Source organism: Chlorocebus sabaeus, chromosome 5 (genome assembly GCF_047675955.1).
Source record: "Chlorocebus sabaeus isolate Y175 chromosome 5, mChlSab1.0.hap1, whole genome shotgun sequence".
Classification (NCBI taxonomy): domain Eukaryota; kingdom Metazoa; phylum Chordata; class Mammalia; order Primates; family Cercopithecidae; genus Chlorocebus; species Chlorocebus sabaeus.
The window spans coordinates 23,904,255-23,925,141 of NC_132908.1; the positions used below are offsets into that span (position 1 = coordinate 23,904,255).

The 20,887-nt window shown below is 43.0% G+C and overlaps 1 protein-coding gene across 1 annotated transcript in view; it reads left to right on the forward strand.

Annotated features, from left to right (window-relative positions):
• Nucleotides 1-20,887, forward strand: part of HS3ST4 (heparan sulfate-glucosamine 3-sulfotransferase 4) — a 444,956-nt gene that overhangs the window by 282,170 nt on the left and 141,899 nt on the right. The window lies entirely within an intron of this gene.

Consider the following 20,887-nt stretch of genomic DNA (forward strand, 5'->3'; position numbering starts at 1 on the left):
AGCTATTTTTAACGTCCCCTCTGTGACGTCTTACGTAGCATTATGGGACATGGAGGTGCTAAGCTGCTTAGCTATTTTTCAACACCACATCCTGGGAAGGCCTCTGTTATGAAAATTGTGTTGAAATTGAGGCTTAAAAACTAAATGATGCAAATTCCCCCAAAGAGGTCCTTTAATCTGGATTTGAGGATGATAAACATGTCCTGGTTGAGAAGTCAGCAAAGGAAGACACTAGATCCTTAAACCTCATGACAGCAAAGAAGCTTTCTCCTTTAGAGGGTGCTTGAGTGCCTCTGAAGACGATATTCTAAAAGCATAGTGTGGAATGTATCCTCCAAGGGGAGGAAATAACAGGAGTTATCTGTGAGATAACTTCTTTGTATATTTTTCTTTATTTTCTGAATTTTCTATAATGAAAGTATCATTTTTACAAGAAACCATGTTTCGATAAACATGTCATTTTAAGAAATGACACACTTCTGGTTCTTAAATAACTTGTAATAGGAGAGCATCGACATATTCCAAATTACAGAATGACATGAAAGTGCCATAATATTTGGACTTAGTGTATGCAAGCCAGACAGTTATTTCCTTTCGCTCTTCCAAAACTTTCTCTGATGCTGACTTCCCCATCTCAGTAAATAGCTGATCCAATCATCCAATTCCTCAGGTTAAATTCTATGAAATCATCTTCCACTTCTGCTCTTACCATTTACATCCAGTAATACAACAGCAAATCCTGATATTTTGAAAAATATCACCCTGGAATACTACAAACCTGTAAAAAAGAATGAAATCCTGTCCTGTACAGTGATATGGATGCAGCTGGAGGCCACAATCCCATGCTAATTAATGCAGGAACAGAAGATCAAATACTGCATGTTCTTACTTACAAGCAGGAGCTAAATATTGGGTATACATGGACACAAAGAAGGGAACAATGGACACTGGTGCCTATTAGAGGGGGAAGGGCAGGAGGGAGGGGGTTAAGGACGGAAAAATTACCTATTGGGTACCATACTGACTACCTGGGTAGCAGGAGCACTCATACCCCAAACCTCAGTGCCACACAATATACCCATATATTGGGTATATTGGTAAGTTTGGGAAGAGCAAAAGAAAATAAACATCTGGCTTGGATACATTAAGTCCAAACATTATGGAACTTTCATGTCATTCTGTAATTTGGAAAACCTGCACATATATGCCATGAATCTAAAGGAAAGGTTGAAATAAAAAAAGAAAAGAAAAATATCCAGATGACGTCTTTCCATCATAACCTCACTGGTCTGAGCCAGCATCATTTCTTGCCCAGAATATTGCAGTTGCCTCTTCACTGGTCATCTTGCCCCTCCTCCAATTCACTCTTCTCATAGGAAGAAAAATCCTCTTTAAATGTTAAGTCCAAGCATGCCACTTCTCTGTCAAATCTCTTCAAGAGCTTTTCATCTCCCTCAGAATAAAATTCACATATTAAATGTTCTTCAAAAGCGTGATTCTTGCAAATGGATACAGTGGCTAGCTTGCATGATACACCATAATTTATTTAATGATTTACCAATTGTTGGACCCCCCCCTCCGCATTCCTGTTTATTAGTACACTGGGATGCACAGAAACATGGATCCTCTGCATCTCAGATGATTTATCTAAGATGAATCCTTAGAGGTAGAATTAATGTTATTTTAGGGAGGAAATAAGTTGAATAATGTTGCCAGCTTAATTTCTTCAAAGTTTGTCCCGGTTCACAGTGCCACCAAATATTTCTGAGAGTATTTGTAAAACTGTACCCTCAACAGCAGTGAATTTTAAACGTTTGTCCAGTATTAATTAGATTAAAAACATGATCCTGTATATGACTTTTTAACTTGAATTTCTTGTATTACAAGTGTCTCATATTCCTTGCTTTAAAATTCTCATTGGTTATTTGTGGATTGTTGGTTGTTATCTGCTCATATTTCTCCAGAGATGTCAGTTTATTTCTTGTGTTTTTTTGAGATAGGGTCTCACTCTGTCACCCAGACTGGAGTGTAGTGGTGCCATCATGGCTCACCGCAGCCTCAAATTCCAGGACTCAAGCAACCTTGTCACCTCTGCTTCCCTAGTAGCTGGGACTACAGATGCGTACCACCATGCCCCTGTCAGCTTATTTCTTGACTGTCCTCATCATGGAATCTTCAGAAGATCTTTGGTGCTTCCTGCAAACACATGTTTGTGGAAGGCGTGGTTGGTGCATGGCGGTGGGGGTTTTATTTAGGCATGCAGTGTCTGGAACAGAGTGACAGCTTCTATCCACAGCTCTGCTGCATACCAGCTGGGCAAACTAGTCCGCAGAGGGTACTATCTGAAGTTTTGCTTCCATACCGGTAAAATGAGTCTGGAAACAGTACCTTCTTATCTTCTGGAGTCAGAATTGGCAAAATCTTTTTGTAAATGACCAGCGATAATATATATTATTGGCTTTGAAGGCTACACAGCTACCATTCTAACAACTCAACTCTGCCCCTGCAGTGCAGGAGGAGCCGTAGATGGCAGGTAAATGAGGGGGTGTGGCTGTGTTTCAAGAAACTTTTCTCTGAAATGTGAATTACATGTAATTTTCACATGTTGCAAAATATTTGTCTTTTAAAAAAATGTTTAAACTATTTAATAATGTAAAAACCACCCTGAGTTCACAGGTAGGATTTGGCCCATGGGCTGCAGTGTGTGGACCCCTCTCCCAATGTCTTGCTTGGGATGAAATGAGAAGATATTTGTAAGTAAGTTGACTGTTACATGGCACAGACTAAGTGCTTATCATGTGTCATTATTGCTCTTATCATGTTATTATAATTTTTAAATATATTACCAGAGTTGTCATTTTTAAAATGAGGACTAATTCTCACTTTGCATGCTCGCTGGAGTATGACCTGAATGATGTAATTTGTGTGGACATCCTCGGTCCATCATAGGCATTTAATGCTTTTGTTTCCCTTGCCTTGTATAAATGGGGATAATAGGCCTCGTACCTCATTCTTCCCAACTTCATTTGGTGCTCCAATTGCACTGAAACCCTTTTAGTTCTCTGAGCACACCATGCCCTCTTTCCCCTTTAAATTCTCATCATACCTACATCTTAATTCTTTAAACATGTCCCGATCTGTTTCCTCTCAATACTGAAACAATGAATAATACAGACCCCTAAGACCTCAAAGGTCTTCACACATCTATCCTTGTAATATCCAATTCGAAGTTTCTTTTTAAATGGTTTCCCCCATAGAATCACATCCACGTTTTCTGAACTTGCCCTTGAATGATTTTGAAAACCCCATTCCCAAACATAACACTATTAACACCACAGCAAGTTGGTGGTTTCTTTGGAATTCAAATCCCCAGTCCCAAGATACTTGGCCTATAAAAGGAAAGTAGAAGGACATTGTTTATTCTTTAATTAAAGCCGTAGCAACCACAGCTGTTGACAGTCTGATGTAAGCTCCTCTGTGGGGACGAAGTGGAACACCAAGCACTTCTGAGTGGGTGCCCTGCTGTGTCCAGTACTGCCAGGCACAGATTGCCACCCCCTGCCTGGAGCCCTCAGCTGGAGATCTTTCTTGGAGATGGGCAAGTTGTAATGGAAAAAAAAATCAAGGCTTTTGGAGAGAGGCTGACCCAGGTGTGCAATCGGCCCTAACCTCAAGCAAGTACCGTCATATTTTTGAATGTCTATTTCTTCATCTGCAAAATGGAGATAAAAATGTCTGCCATGCAAGATTGTGGTAGAGGAAAACAATGTTACCTTCAACGTTTTTGACACAAAATAGGTACTGAGCCTGGTAGCCACTAACTGTACTGTTTCAGCCAGAGCTGGCTTTGCATTAAGGATGGGGGTGTGGGTTGCCATATAATATGCAGTGACCTGGGACAGTGACACGTGGTTCTCCCAGTCTCAGAAATCCCAACTATTAGAAGAAAGGATGGTGTTATTTTCTAGAGCAAGGGCCAGCAAACTTACTTTCTGTAAAGGATCCAAGAGTAAACATTTTAGTATTGGTAGACCCTACAGTCTCTGTTGTAACTACTCAGCTCTATCCTTGAAGTGGAAAATAGCCATAGACAATACCAAATGTGCATGTCTGTGTTACAATAAAACTGTATGACAAAGACAGATGGTGACTGGATTTGGTCAGGGGCCGTAGCTCACCAGCCTCTGATCTAGACCATGTGGCATGTGGAATAGTAACCAAAGTCCAGAACCCAGTGTGAACAGAACAGTGTCTATATCTCCTGTGCTTTGTTGGTCAAGTGGGTGATCTGGAGCAAGTCAAACCTCAATTTTCTCATCTGAAAATGAGCATAAGTTACTGTCTTCTTTATGAACAGTGAGCCAAAATTCAGATTGATGCAGCCACCAAGTCACAGCATTCTTTTTATGGCTTGCATGGCTGACTTTCTAACGATCAGAAACAGAAAATGCAGAGAAAGGCAGAAAAACCATAGCAAGCCTCAGGCAAGGCGAGGAGGAAGCCCTGAATGAGAGGAGCTGTGACCTGAAGACATAACTAGCCACGGGACAGTGATGATGTGGGAGCTACAACTCGACCAAATGCCATCTTTGACTTATTCTTTTTCTCTCTTTTTTTTTTTTGAGATGGAGTTTTGCTCTGCAACCTCCACCTCCCGGGTTCAAGCGATTCTCCTGCCTCAGCTTCCTGAGTAGCTGGGATTACAGGCATGCACCACCATGCCCGGTTAATTTTGCATTTTCAGTAGAGATGGGGTTTCTTCATGTTGGCCAGGCTGGTCTCAAACTCCCAACCTCAGGCGATCCACCTGCCTCAGCCTCCCAAGTGCTGTGATTACAGACATGAGCCACCGCATCTGGCCGAGTTGTTCTCTCTCTTAAGCTTTTGATCTTGCTTCCAGCTTTGCACTGGATGTCTCTTCTTGGATATTCTATAACAGGGGTCTCCAACCCTCAGGCCATGGACCCAACCCAGTACCTTTCCATGGCCTATTAGGAGCCTGGCCACACCACAGGAGGTGAGTGACCAGTGAGCGGGCGATGCTTCATTTGTATTTACAGCCACTCCCTATTGTTCACATTACCACCTGAGCTCTGCCTCCTCTCAGATCAGTGGAGACATTAGATTCTCACAGGAGCGTGAACACTATTGTGTACTTTACATGCATGGGATCTAGGTTACAGGCTCCTTATGAGACTCAAATGCCCCATGATCTGTCACTGTCTCCCATCATCCCCAGATGGGACCGCCTAGCTGCAGGAAAACAAGCTCAGGGCTCCCACTGATTCTACATTACAGTGAGTTGTGTAATTATTTCATTATGTATTACAATGTAATGCTAATAGAAATAAAGTGCACAATCAGTGTAATGCGCTTGAATCATCCCAAAACCATTCCTCAACATGAAAAGACTGTCTTCTACAAAACAAGTCTCTGGTGCCAAAAAGTTTGGGAACTGCTGTCCTGTTAGACTCTTAAACTGACCTGGGCACTTCTCTCCTTACCTAGAAGTGGCTGCTTCTCTTCTTCAGTGAATGGTAATGCCACCTACCCTGCTATGCAAATTATAAACCCAATGTCACCCTTGACCCCTCACCCTTTGTCCATGCCTCTCTCTCAACTCTGCTACCTCCATTCCATTTTCATTGCAACCGCTTCGGATCCTATCACCTCTCCCTTGGATCATCTCACTACCTCCGTCCTGTTCTTCCTGCCTCTGGTCATGTCCTCCCCCAATCTGTTCTTCACACGGCAAATGTGGCCATGTTTCTAAAACAAAATTGTGACCTGGAGCTCCTAGCTTAAGACTGTTCAATGGCTCGAGGTTGTCTCTAGGATGAAGTCTGAACCTCCTAGGAGTGACCTTCCAGGCCCTGTGTCCAGCTTCATCTGGGTCATTCCTAACATGTACTGTGAATAGTAGTTTCCGAATCACAACATGCTCTCAGCCCTCTTCCTGGGACACACCTATTCCCTATCTTTCCCTGGATAATGTCTCCTTATCCTTCAGAATTCACTGTGGATGTCATTTCAGCTGGGAAACTTTCTCTCCTACTCTTTTTTCCTCTAAGCCTGGGTCAAGTTTTCCTCTTTTTGATCTCTTGACACCCTGTACTCCCTGACCACAGCATTGATTACCATGTATTATCCAGTGAGTTCCACAAAACCAGCTACTGCTGTATTCTCCATATGCTTGGCATGGTGACTGTCTCCTGTGGTTCCTGGAAACTGAAATGTACTAGATTGAGCAGAACCAGCCAGGAAGATTCAGGCAAAGTCTTCTTGTTGTCCGCCATCCCATGGTATCTCTCCACTTTTGCACTTGCCCGTGTAGCAAAACTCCTGCTGCCTTAAAATGCACCCAGATTTGTTTTAATCAGGTATGATAAAATGCAGACAAGGAAATGACTGTCATGAAGGCAGATGCTTACACTCACAGATCCCTAGACACAGGAAGCACACCACGCCACTCAGGGCCATATGGGGAAGCACCAGGGTCAGGCAGGAGGCGGACAGAGCAAGAGGAAAACATGGGTGAGTGCTTTTATTGTGGTTTTCATGGGAAGGAATGAGTGAGGCAGGGCAGGCAGCTCAGCAACGTTAGGATTGGCTAATTTGAACACTTTCAGCGGGCTCTGGGCCATAAGGGTTATTGTCTGGTATCTGGCTGTAGGATGATTAGGGTAGAGGAATAGTGTCTTGGCATGTGAGGGTTCCATAAAAAAGGTAGTTTAGAGTCCTAGTGCGGTGCCTCAGGCCTGTAATCCTAGCACTTTGGCGGATCACTTGAGTTCAGGAGTTTGAGAACAGCCTGGCTAACATGGTGAAACCCCATCTCTACAAAATACAAAATCACAAAAATACAAAAATTCACCAGGCATGGTGGCGCTTGCCTGTAATCTCACAGGAAATTGCTTGAACCCAGGAGGCGGAGGTTGCAGTGAGCTGAGATTGCGCCATTACACTCCAGCCTGGAGGACAAGAGCAAAACTCCAACTCAAAAAAAAAAAAAAAAAAAAAAAAAGGGCAGGTAGTTCAGGGATTTGGGATTGGGATTGGTTAGTTTCCATATGAAAATTGCAAGTTATTTGCTATCTTTAGGAATTAGCTTACTTTTGGAGAGGCAAGGCCCCAAGATAAAGCATCAAAATAGAAAGACACGCTTAATACACCTGCCCTCATTTCACACCTGAGCTCAGAGCTCTTCCTCGGTCTACCTTATTAATCAAACCTGGAACACTACACCTTTTCATCATACTGCTGATGTAATGGTGGAGTTCTTAGAATAAACCTTTGTGTCCCACAAACCTTTGGACTATATAAGCCTAAGTGGACAGAGACATGAGTATTTCTCTTCATTGTATTTCCAGCCTAGCACATGAGAGACACTCAATATAAGACCTGTTAAATGAACTGCTTGATCTGGGAGACTCAATTTCTTATTAGGAGAATAGGGGTAACAAGAATACCTACATTTCAGATCACAAATGGAACACACTCTGCATGGCTGTAACATGAAGTTGGTGCTCCACAAATGGCCCCTGGCCTCATGAAACCTCCTTAACAGCTGCAGTCACTTTCCATGGGGAATTTAGGAGATTGTGTATGCGTGTGCAGCAGCACGTGTGTGTATGTTCACATAGTGACACACACACACACACACGCACAGGGTCTCTGTCCACGTGCCCAGTGGCCCTCATTTGCACCAACAGGTTCCACCTTTGGGAAAGCTTCTCAAGGAGAGTAGAGAGCATCCAGCTTGGCCTGGGATGCATCCCCGGCTGCTGGAGGATGGAGAGAGAGACGCATTGCTGGTCCCATCTTCATTGTGTTCTCTGCCCTTCACTCACCCAGCTGGGTTTTGAATTCTTTGACTTTCTAATCGTTCCCTTTGACAAATAGCCATCCCTGTGCCTTCCAGAAGCCCCAGGAAGAAAGTTGGACCATGTTTCTCAAAATGCCTTGAGTCAGAGCACCATCTGGCAACCTGTGTAGGATCATCCCAACTATTTTGCCTCAATCTCTCTTCCTTTGTCACAAGCAGGTGTCTGGATTTACTTTCTGGGGCCAAATGCTTCCCCAGCCACAGCTCTCTTAATAAAATAGAACAGACCATGGTGTTCCCCGGTTTAAAAGCTTCAATGTTGTCAGGCACAGTGGCTCAGGCTGTAATGCCAACACTTTGGAAGGTCGAGACAAGGGGATCCAGACAAGGCCTGGAGTTTGAGACCAGCCTCGTCAACATAGTGAGACCACATCTCTACAAATTTTTTTTTTTAAACCAGTAGGGTATGGTGGTATATGCCCATAGTCCTAGCTACTAGGGAGGCTGAGGCAGGAGGATCACTTGAGGCCAGGATTTCAAGGCTGCAGTGAACCAAGATCACACCACTGCACTCCAGCCAGGGCCACAGAGCAAGATCCTATTTCAAACAACAAGAAGAAAAAAATCTCTACAATTCTTTAACAACTTGTGTCTCCAGGCTAAAGTCCTTGTCCACAGTCTGAAACAACCTCTTACTTATTTAGCAAATATTTATTGAACACTAGCTGGGTGACAGGCACTGTTCTGGGTGCTGAGGGTATAACAGTGAAGAAAACAGGTAGCATCCTTACCCTCATGGAGCCTACATTCTCATCGAAGGAGGTAAGTGATGTCCAATAAGTAAGTAAATCTTTACTGTGTGTATGGTGGTAAGTGCTAGGAGGAGAGTGAGTGGAATGAAGGGAGAGTGATGGGGTAGGGAATGAGGTGAGGTTGCTTTCAGATCCCTCCACTGTAGAAGCCCAGCCTTCTTCTTCAGGTTCACTTTCCATCCCAACCTGCTTCTACTCTAGCCCTAGCATCTTTTTTGCTCTTCCCTAAGTGTGTCCAGGTCCCAGATTGAGGTGGAACAGACCCCTTGCTAAATATGACCTTAGGCTTAATCTCAGCTATAAAATGAAGATAATAACACCTACATCTCAGGATTTTTTGTGTGGACATCAAATGGGATGACATGCATACGACACTTAGGGCAAGACTTGCCCTGTGGTTTGCACACAGTATTCATGTTCCCTGTGCCTGGGATTCTCTTCTCCCCTGTTCTGCTTCCTTTTGCAGCAACCCCATCTCCCTTGGGTAATCATTCTCTCCTGTGAAGCTTCTAAACATCCTTTTACTATTTTCCTGGTCACACTTACCTCTGTGTGTCATCATTCCTGGTGGATGCCTGAGTCCCTGGAGGCCAGATTCAACTCTGTCTTACTCAGCTGTGATTCCCCAGCCCATGGCAGATTCTAGTCTACACATAGCTTGGTTCTGTCTAAGTGAGTTGAATGAATGAATGAAAGTGTGAAGTGCGTGTTGTGTAAGGTACATCATTCACCAGCCTCTGAGTCAGGTTTCTGAAAACCCAGAAGCATGGACTCACACAGATAGTAATTTTGGGGTTGGTGGTTTATTGAAGGACAGCATGGGGCTGTGGGGGTTGCATGGCAGCTTCTTTTACCATTTCTTGTGTGTGTTTTGATCTATTTCCATTTATTTTATTTTTTATTTATTTTTATTTCTTTAAATTGACTAATGATGATTGTATATATTCATGAGGCAGTGATGTTTTGATACATACAATGTACCGGATCAGGGTAGTCTGCATATCCATCATCTCCAACATGTGTCATTTCTTCCTGTTGGGAATGTTCAGGGTCCTCCTTGTAGCTATTTGAAATGAGGTAATTGCTACTGTAAATATAGTCATCCTGCAGTGCTATAGAACACTAGAACTTATTTCTCCTATCTTACTATAATTTTGTATGTTTTAAGACAGTGGTCCCCAGCCTTTTTGGAACCTGGGACTGGTGGTAACTGTTCCACCTCAGATCATCAGGCATTAGATTCTCATAAGGAGCAGGCAACCTAGATCCCTCTCATGCGCAGTTCATGGCAGGGTCCATGCTCCTAATGCCACTGCTGATCTAACAGGAGGCAGAGCTCAGGGGGTAATACCCACTCGTCTGCAGTTCACCTGCTGTGTGGCCAAGTTTCTAACAGGCCACTGGCTGATACCAGCCTATGGCCTGCTTTAACACATCTCTCCCTAACTCTCCTTCCTCCTTGCCCTTCCATCCTCTAATATCCTCTGTCCTACTTTTTACTTCTAGGAGATCACCTATTTTTAGCTTTCTTGTGTAAGTGAAAACATGCAGGGCCTTTCTGTTCCTGGTTTATTTCACTAAATATAACGCCCCCCAGTTCCATCCACATTACCATGAATGACAGGACTTCATACTTTTTTATAGCTGCATAATATTCCATTGTGCATATACACCACATTTTCTTAACCCATTCATCTATTATCTTTAGCCCTGCAGTGATTCTTGATCCAAGGGAGACACGCAGTGTTTCACAGAGAACTGCAGCAGGAGCTCAGACTTTCCAAGATGGCAAGGTGTGGCAGGTGAACTCCTCTAACCTCTCAGCCTGGTCGCTGGAGAGAGAAACTCTGAGCCTCAGGCTTGGTGGTCTTAGCACCATGTAGGCCATCTTATGGTAGAAGTAGAATGTAGTTATGAAGAGTGCTGACTCTGAAATTAGCCTACGGAGTTGACATTTCCAGTTCACCAATTACTAATTTTACAACATTGGACAAGTTACTTGAATGTTCTCTGCATCTGTTTCCTTGTTTAAGTAGGATGGTATCTCTGGCTTACCTCACAGGGTTGCACTGGGAACTGTACGAGACCTGACACATGAAAATACCCAGTTGAGTGCCTGGCATTGGAGAGTTGTTCAATGAAGGTGAATTGAGACAATGTGAAGGATGAGTTTCAGAGAAGCTAGGAGAATGGGAGATGATTTGGGCATTAGGAGATTGCTTGCAGTTCTATAGAGAGTGAGTCCACTGAAGTGGTAGGGTATGAAAAATATCTCAGAGATGCAAAGCAGCTGGCTTGAGATCACAAACTTGGTAATGGTGGAAGATGGAGCTTGGATGGAAAGAGCGTTCTCTTATGTTAAGTTCATTTTACCATTAAGTTTCCATAATACAGTGCAGCTCTTGACGGTTTCCCTTCCTCCTCTCTGGCTATTCTTTGTGTCCGCTTATTTCTCCTCCCCTCCTTTAAAAAATGTATTACTTATTACTTATTTTTTATTTTTATCATTATTTTTCAAATCTTATTTGTTTGTTTGTTTATTTTTAGAGACAGGGTCTTGCTCTGTTGCCCAAGGTGGAGTGCAGTGGCATGATAATGGTTCACTACAGCCTCAACCACTGGGCTCAAGTGATACTCCCACCTCTGCCTCTCAATTACCTGGGACTGCAGGTGCACTTCAGCATGCCAGGACATTTCTTAATATTTTGTAGAAATGGGGTCTCACTACGTAGCCCAGGCTGGTCTCAAACTCCTGTCTCCTCATAGGATCTTCCTGCCTTTGCCTCCCAAAGTTCTGGGATTACAGGCATGGCTCACCATACCTGGCCCTTCCTTTCCCCTTAAAGCCTACATTAATTAAGGCCCAGTTATTGGTTTTCATTCTCCCTTCTTTTTCATAAATTCTACTCATCCTCTTGGTTTTAGTCTCGGCTCTGACCACACTATTTAAAATTGCCAGCAACCTCTATCACCCAATCTCCTTCTAATTTATTTTTCTCAATAATTATCTCTACCTAACAAAATGTACAGTGTAGGCCGGGCGCGGTGGCTCAAGCCTGTAATCCCAGCACTTTGGGAGGCCGAGACGGGCGGATCACGAGGTCAGGAGATCGAGACCATCCTGGTTCACACGGTGAAACCCCGTCTCTACTAAAAAATACAAAAAACCAGCCGGGCGAGGTGGCGGGCGCCTGTAGTCCCAGCTACTCAGGAGGCTGAGGCCGGAGAATGGCGTGAACCCGGGAGGCGGAGCTTGCAGTGAGCTGAGATCCGGCCACTGCACTCCAGCCTGGGCGACAGAGCTACACTCCGCCTCAAAAAAAAAAAAAAAAAAAAAAAAAAAAAAATGTACAGTGTACTTATTCATTCTCTACCTTCTCGTACTAGAATATGAGTTCCAGGAGAGCTGGTGGCTTCTGTTTTTATTAGTGCCGTATCCCCAGAACCAAGCATGGAAACTAGCCTTATGGATGGATTAATCAATGAGCTTAATATTTGCAACACTTCTATTAGGTTGGGTTTATTGTCACCCCCACTTTATAGGTGATAAGACTGAGAATCAGGCGAGTGTTTTATTTTCATTAGTTTTTAGTTAATTTGCCCTCAATATCACAGAACAGGGAAGGCCTGAAGTGTGACCTAAGCCCAAACTCTCTTGGGTCCAGTCCTCCGCTATCTAAGCAGCTACATCCAGGGAAAACAAGTCAATTCAGTGACAACCCTGGTTGACTTCGCACTGCTGCTTATGCTCGCAGTGTCCATAAAAATGTTATTTTAGTCCTGACACTGATGCTTATGAAGAAAATTTAGTCCTCATTCAAAAGCACATTAACTGAGGCCATTTGGCGTTCTGTTACAGCGTTAATTTTTATGGAGAAGAATTCACTGGCAAGGAGCTCCTTCTCTGCCTTCAAACAGACCAAGATTCTCAAAGGGAGGCCCCGTGGCTTGACTCTGCTCATAAGATGTTCCAGCGTGTGGCTGTAGCTTTTCTTATGGGACCTGGGATGTAATTTTCAGATGGCAGTTTGTTTTGCCACTACGCTACATCTCAGGCTTGGCAATTACATTTCATTAACAGGGAAACATAAGCCATAAATCATTGATCAGAAACAGGTTGTTAATCGGTCTGGTTAAAGCGTCTGCCGGCTGGCAGGGCAGGAACTTCACATTGATGGATGCCTGGACCCACAGCTTGCCCAGGTAGCCCATTAAAGCAACACTGCTGGTCAGGCGCTGTGGCTCATGCCTGTAATCCCAGCACTTTGGGAGGCCGAGGCGGGTGGATCACCTGAGGTCGGGAGTTCAAGACCAGCCTGACCAACATGGAGAAACCCTGTCTCTACTAAAAATACAAAATTAGCCGGGCGTGGTGGCGCATGCCTGTAATCCCAGCTACTTGGGAGGCTGAGGCAGGAGAATCACTTGAACCGGGAGGCAGAGGTTGCAGTGAGCCGAGATCACGCCATTGCACTCCAACCTGGATAACAAGAGCAAACTCCAACTAAAAAAAACAACAACAAAAAAGCAATCCTTCTAATAATTTTTATTATTTATGGAGTTAGATTTTTTTTGTGCCTGTAAGTACTTTATCCTTACAGCAACCCTAAAAGGGACTGTTCCCATATTACAGATGAGAAAATTGAGTTCTGAAATGGATAAATGGCTGGCTGAAGTTTGCATAATTTGAATGTGGCAGAGATGGGATCCAAACTCAAGGATTTGGACTCTGAAGCTGGTACTCTTTGCTGGCTACATGCATTTCTCTCTTTTCAACTTCACCCTTGGGAGTCAAAGGGGACAGTGATCAGAACCAGTAGCCAAGTGTCTGACGTGGCCGCCAGTGTTCCCATAGTAGTGTCATTCTGTGGAGTCCTACCTGGACCTTCAGGAGGTTTTGGGAGAAACTTGGAATCTGCAAAATTGATTGATCGAATGATTTTTTTTTTTTTTTTGAGGCAGAGTCTCACTCTGCCCCATGGGCTGGAGTACAGTGGCAGGATCCCGGCTCACGGCAACTTCCGCTTCCTGGGTTCAAGAGATTCTTCTGCCTCAGGCTCCTGAGTAGCTGGGACTACAGGCATGCCCCACCATGCCTGGCTAATTTTTGTATTTTTAGTACAGAGAGGGTTTCACAATATTGGCCAGGCTGGTCTCAAACTCCTGACCTCGTGATCCGCCTGCCTCAGCTTCCCAAAGTGCTGGGATTACAGACGTGAGCCACGGTGCCTGACCAAGATTGAATTTTAACCTATGTCTCCAGACATCTGAAGTTGACCAGCGTGGCCAGGCTGCTGGCTAATTCATCTGACTTCGTCTGCACGCCTGTCTTCCATGAGCAGAGAGGTGGCAGCTGGGCCCACTCACATCTTATTAACCTTGTCTGTTGGAATGACACCTGGCTGTGCTGAAGCCTTGCTTCCTGTAATTAGGAATGTAAACATCTCCGGCTTCCTCCCTTCGGTGCTGGCTCAGTGCCTGCCTCCAAATCCCACCTCCTCCTAGGCTGTACCTCCTGAAACAGATGCCCTCCCTCAAGCTGAACCCAGGTGGGACTGTGGATGCTTTTTGGTCCTGGGCGGATCCCTTATTCTGAGCCAAAAGCTTTCTACTGCATAGCCTCATTTAAATTCATGGTGACCTCACCTGGGCTGTGTATGTCTATCTTCCGGGCGAAAACACAGGCCTTTGGAGAGATTGAACACATGATCTGAGGTGACACAGCTAAGTTATCTCTAGGACAGCTTTTTATTTTGTTTTTGTTGTTAAAAGTAGGAACAGAACACTAAAGCACATGTTCTCACTTATGAGTGGGAGCTACATGATGAGAACACATGGACACAGAGGGGAACAACACACACTGGGGTCCATCAGAGAGTGGAGGGTAGAGGGTGGAGGGAGGGAGAGAATCAGGAAAAATAACAAATGGGTCGTAGGCTTAATACCTGAGTGATGAAATAATCTGTACATCAAATCCTCAGGACACAAATTTACCTATGTAACAAACCTGCACATGTACCCCTGACCTTAATAAAAGAAAAAAAAAATTTTTAAGAATTAAAAATTAAATGTTTAAAAAAGTGTTAAAAACCTTAGACAAGGTAAATTTCACAGAATTTAATTGAGTAAAGAACAATTTGCAAATCAGGCAGCTCCCAGAATGAAAGCTCCACTGCTATGGTGTGGTTGAAGATTTCTGGACACAGAAAGGAAAGTCACAGACAGAAAACGGAAGCAAGGGACAGAAACAGCCGGAATGGTTACAGCTTAGCGTTTGGCTTATTTGAACCTGGCTTGAACAGTGGGCCACCTTTGATTTGCCAAAACTCTGTGATTGGCGTAAGAGTAGGTTACAGTCTGTTTACACCTCCAGTTAAGTTGCAGTTCACTGTGTGTGGAGAAACCTTTAAAATACATAAAGAGGCAGCTTTAGGCTAAACTTAATGTAACAAAAGTAAACTGAGGCACAATACAAAGTTAAGGAGTTTCTTTGAGCAAAGAGCGATTTATGAAGTGAATCTATTAATAGGAGTGATGTGGGGATGCCACTGGGGGGACATACGTGGGAAGACCTTTATGGGCAAACACAGAGTAAAGCAAAGGAAAGGTCTGATGGATTTCCGTGGCATGGTTGCCTCGTTTGGTCCATCCTGCTGGAAAGTCCTTGGCTACATAAATTAGTTGGTGGCTTCTGATTAGTTAGCCTTACATTTTATTTTTCTTTAACATAGGCATTTACAAACAATAGCTCAACGTTTAAGTTTCATATGTTTGCAAATCAAGCAAAGTTAAGGTCCCGTATGAGGCCTAACTGACTTTGTCTGCTCAGGGGTTCTTCGGGTCTAGTCTCCATTTTAATTTACTTCTGTTTGTTTGTTTTCATACCCAAAGTCCATATATTAATAGATGCTCAATTAGAAAACAAAACCAAACTGTTCTGCCCCAGGCACATAAGAGAGCAGTTTGCATTCAATTCAGCAGAGACACCCATTGTGATATCAGGGTCACTGTAAAGTAGTCAGTTTGTTAAAACCCAAAGTCCATAGTTTAGCTTAGGGTTAATTCTTGGTGTTTGTACATGCTATGGGTTTTGACAAATATGTAATGCTATATACCTACCATTGTGGCAGAATGCCCTAAAATCCTCGTGTTCCACTTATTCAACCCTCCCTATCCCCAACCCCTGACAACCACTGATTTTGTTTTCTGATTCCATAGGTTTACCTTTTACAGAATGACATATAGTTGGAATCATAGAGTATATAGCACTTTCAGATTGGCATCTTTTACTTAGTTATATACATTTAAGGTTTCTCCACATCTTCTCATGGCTTGATAGCACATTTCTTTTTAGTGCTGAATAATATTCCATCTCCTGAAGGTATTACATTCACCTACTGAAGGACATCCTGGTTGCTTCCAAATTTTGGCAATGAATGCTTTAGCTGCTATAAACATCTGTTTGCAGGTTTTTGTGTGGACATATGTTTTCAGCTCCTTTGGGTATATATCAAGCAGTGTGACTGCTGGGTTATATGGTAAGAGAATGATGAGCTTTGTGAGAAACTGCCAAACTGTCTTCCAAAGTGACTGCACCATTTTGCATTCCCACCAGCAACGAATGAGAGTGGTTGTTGCTCCACATCCTTGCCAACTTTTAGTGTTGTCAGTGTTTTGGATTTTGACCATTTTAAATAGCTTTAGAACCCAGATGTTTCAGCTCAGGGAGCCTTCTAGTAGGATAATAACGCATGTCCAAAGAGACGAGTGTGAAGATTAAGTGACATCATGCACATATTCCAATAGTGAAAATACCTAACTTGGCATGTGCCAGGCACTGTGCTAAGTGACTTGGGAGAAATTAACCTTCATAGTAACCCATGATTCAGGGGCTATTTTTATCCCTATTTTGCAGATAAATAAATAGCAGATCAGAGTGAGTAAGAGCTATGTCCAAGGATATGCAGGGTGTGTCAGAACTCAATTCAAACCCAAACCTGCCTGACTCTTGAGGCCGATGACCTTAACACTGTGCTACGCACTGTCTCATGTATAATCAATGGTCAATTTTAATGTTCTTCTGCCCTAGACACACAAGAGGGCAGTTTCCATTCATTTCAGCAAAGGCATTTATTATGATGACAGCATCTTTATAAAGTAGTGTGACTTTTTGTCTGTCACAAGGCTTGTTATCTTCCTTCTTATAGCTTTTGCTACAAAACCTGCAGTCAGCTCACCCCCAGTCCTCAACAGAGCCCTGATTCGATGGTTGTTGGTGAATACAGAAACCCAGAGCATCACCCGCCTCACCAGGACCTCAGAATGCTCTCCAAGTCCTCTTATCATCAATAACATTGATACCAACTAATTTAAACCCACCGAACCAGGGAACTCGGGCAGCAGATGTGTTTATGAGCAGGATACTAAGTAGATATTTTAACTAAGTGGAACATTTCTTGCTTCAATTAATGCAAAAGGTACCAACTCAAAGGAAATATTAGGAGCATTAAGTTTTATATTGGTGCCATTTATTATATATGATATTTAACACGTTTAATCACTTTATTTCTGTGCTGACACCCACTGAGAGAGAAAAAAAAGAGCTCCTCTTAGTGATTGTGAGCCAAATATTTCTGTCAAACTGAGACAGATTACCATTAACCCCTGAGTTGCCATAGTCTCTTGAGGAAATAGTGAGGATTTTATTAGCTTTATTAATGGTAATCAGGGAGATTAAGTTAGTGATTAGCAAAGAATATACTTCAAATTTCATGGAAAAGGTGAATTAAGTAGAAGGGAATTAATATTTATGGAGCACCCAGTGGGTACTAGGAATGTGCTGGGCTATCTACAGAATTAAATCTCCAGGCAATCTCATGAGACTGGCTAAAATTATGTCCATTATGCAGAATAGAAAATGGCAAGGTTTGTAAAGTATCTACCAGGTGCATGATGCTAAGTCCTAGGGCTTTGATGATGAATACTCTGACATATTCCCTGCCCTCATGGAGTTTGTATTCTGGTGAACAAACAAGATATTTATGACTACCCTTTGATTATGATTCGTATGATTATAATAGTGAGATCGATGTTCGGACAAGGGAAGAATGGAAGTTATTTGGAAACTTGGAAAAGATGAAACTGATTTAGACCTTAGGGTGAGAAGGAGGACTTCCTGGAGAGATTGATGTTCTAAGCTGAGACACGGATGATGTCCAGCAATTAGCTAGGTAAATGGGGGAGATGGAAGAGTATTCCAGGTGGAGGAAACAGTATATATCACGGCACAGAGGTAGAAGAAAGCCACTAACTTCCCAAGGATGGTGTGTCTAAGATATGACAAAGCTAATATTTGAATCCAGGCTTATCTGACTCTTTGTACTGAAACCAACACAGAAGGGTATCTTTGGTCTTCTTCTGCACATATTCAAAATATACATTCTTCAAAGGAAACGCCCACATGTTTTGGGGTATGCTGGGAGCTCCCAGCAAGGGCAGTCCAGGTCTTCTGACAGTGCCACCTATGTGTGCCATGTTGAAGACAAAGCTCCTTGGCGAAACTTTGAGGCTAGGGGTGAAAAGCATTGTTGGCTTTTTCTAGGGCTCACTCGAATAGGGATATAAGGCTTCAAGTTTGTGTCTCAGTTTGTAAATTTGAGGCTGTGAGGAAAAGAAACCCCAAGCCACACTTGCTCCAGCACTTTTATGGTGCAGGGAGTAATTTTGCTGCAGCTTTGGCTTGGTTGAGGGTGGAGCGATGCCACCGGGACGTGGTTGTTCTCTCCTCTGGGCACAGCTCTGCCTTGCTTGCATTATGGAGCCCATTCTTAGGCAGGGTCTCTGCTTTGTAGTGGACTGCCACCATTGTGGAACTGCCTCCTTTCACTTTGGGTCCAGCTGGATGGATGTGGGATGGAGAGGGATGGGGGTGAGAATCTAATTGTCTGTGAGTTCAGACCAAAGGCCCACAATCTAGAATTGCTGACTTTGATTGGCAGGCTTGGCTCACCTGCTCACCCAGGATTCCATTACATCGTTGTTGTCATGGAATGCCATAAGCTAATGGGTTGAGTCTGGGTTCTGTGCTCCACCCCAGAGCTGGGGATGAGGTGTTATTCAGGGTTTCTGTCCTGAGAATATAGTAGGGGTTTATTTCCAAGGAGAAATGGGGCTATTACTGAAATAATATGGAGTGGACCCTGTGCTCCATCTAGCCTTTACTTCACACCCAAAGATATCCATCCTGTCTTGAAATTCCAGTGACCCTCAGAGAAAGCACTGGACTTTGGAGGTGTGGGAGTGTGGCAGCTGTGGGGCATCCCTAGTTTCTTTCAGAGGAAGTGTAGGGGAAAGCAGGTAAGCTTTGGGAACCAAAAGAGTGGAATTCCTATCTAAGTTCCACTTTTACTTACTGTGAGACCTGGGACTCATCATTTAACCACTCTGGGACTCAGCGTCCTTCTTTAAAAATGGGGATGTTAATACCAAACTCATACTGTGATTATTAGGATCCAATGAGATACTAGATATAAAACACCTAGCACGTGGCACATACTATGCACTTGATAAATGTCAGATTGGGTTGCTGACTGACAACCTGGAATCTCTCGTCTTAGTCAACTCAGGCTGCTATAACCAAATACTGCAAACTGAGTGGCTTAAATAGGAGCTGTTTATTTCTCACAGTTATAGAGGCTGGGAAGTCCAAGATCAAGGTGCTGGCAGATTCGATTCTTGGTGAGGGTCCAACTTTCTGGTTTGCAGACTGCTTCCATCTTGCCTGTGCTCACATAACCTTGTGTGTGTATGTGTGTGTGCGCATGTGTGTGCATGTGTGTGTGTGGAGAGAGAGAGAGAGAGAAAGAAAGAGAGAATCTGTCTTCCTCTTCTTAGAAGAACACTCATCCCATCATGGGTAACCATCCCTCATGACCTCATCTAAATCTAATTACCTCCCAAAGGCTCCATCTCCAGATACCATCACATTTAGGGGTTAGGGCTTCAAATTTGAATCATAGGGAGACACAAATATTCAGTCCATAACACCCCCATTCCTCTTAGTACCTTATTTTATTTAACTCTCTCAGCTTTATAACACTTTTTTCTTTTCGTTGTTATTTGCTTCTCACACTTTTATTTTTATTTTGTTCTGTAGAACCTTGTTTGGTATTTTTAATCCTTTAGATGTATTTTTTCTATCTGATTATAACTTATTTATTCTCTTTATTTTCTCATTTCATCTTATTTATATTAGCTACATTTCCTACCATTTCATACAGTACTGTAAAGAGCACATAATATATACTGTTTATTTATGAGTCACCGATTTTGGCTTTCCAGTAGTGCCTTTTGGCTAATTTCTGATATTGGTAAATGCAATTAACTTGATCCCACTTATTTATTTTTAAGCAGTATTTATGTCTTTAAATATGTTGTTTTTAATGCTGAGTCTAAAGACTCACCTTTTTATGTTGTTTATAAAGGCACAGACTGTACCCAAATACCTCGGCAACATTTAATGATACTATATTATGCCCTTTGCAACTAAAACAAATGTAAGTGCTTTGGCAGCCACAATCTTATTTGTATCTCACAAAAGCTCTTCTATCTCTCAAGAGTAAGGGAAAGAAGGCTCAGAGAATTATGCTCTCTTGCCTGAAAACATACAGCTGAATGGTGGAACCAGAACTGTCTTTCTGCTCTTTTAACTCAGATGGGTTTTTCTTTTCACTTCAATATGTCCATTTCCCTGAATGCCATGTACCTACTGAATAAAGCCAAATCCCTGGGAACTGGATTTCATTTTTTTTCCCCAATACAATTTAAAACTGATTTTCATCAATGTCCCCAGCATGTTCTTCCCTAATCCCATGCATGAAAGACATAAAGTTCGTAGCAGGCTGAGAATGTGTCAGGAATCACAGCAGGTTCTTTTGTGAATTGTACTATTCCTCTGGCTGATAAATGGTCCTTTTCCAGAAAGCAAGGCCATCGTCTTGGCCTTATCACTTCTTATCTCTGTGAAACATTAATCAAGATGTTTCCTGTGCAGAGGATAGCAGCCCAACATGAATTGATGTAAGTAAATAAGAGAATATATTGGTCCATATATCTGCAAATTCCAAGTGTAGCATTCGCTGCCGGTATGGCTGTATCCAGGGACTCAATCTATGCAGTTAAGATTCTGTCTCTTGTCTCAGCTCTTGGTTATGCTTTTTATCTATTCTGCATAATTCTCAGGTTGGCTCTG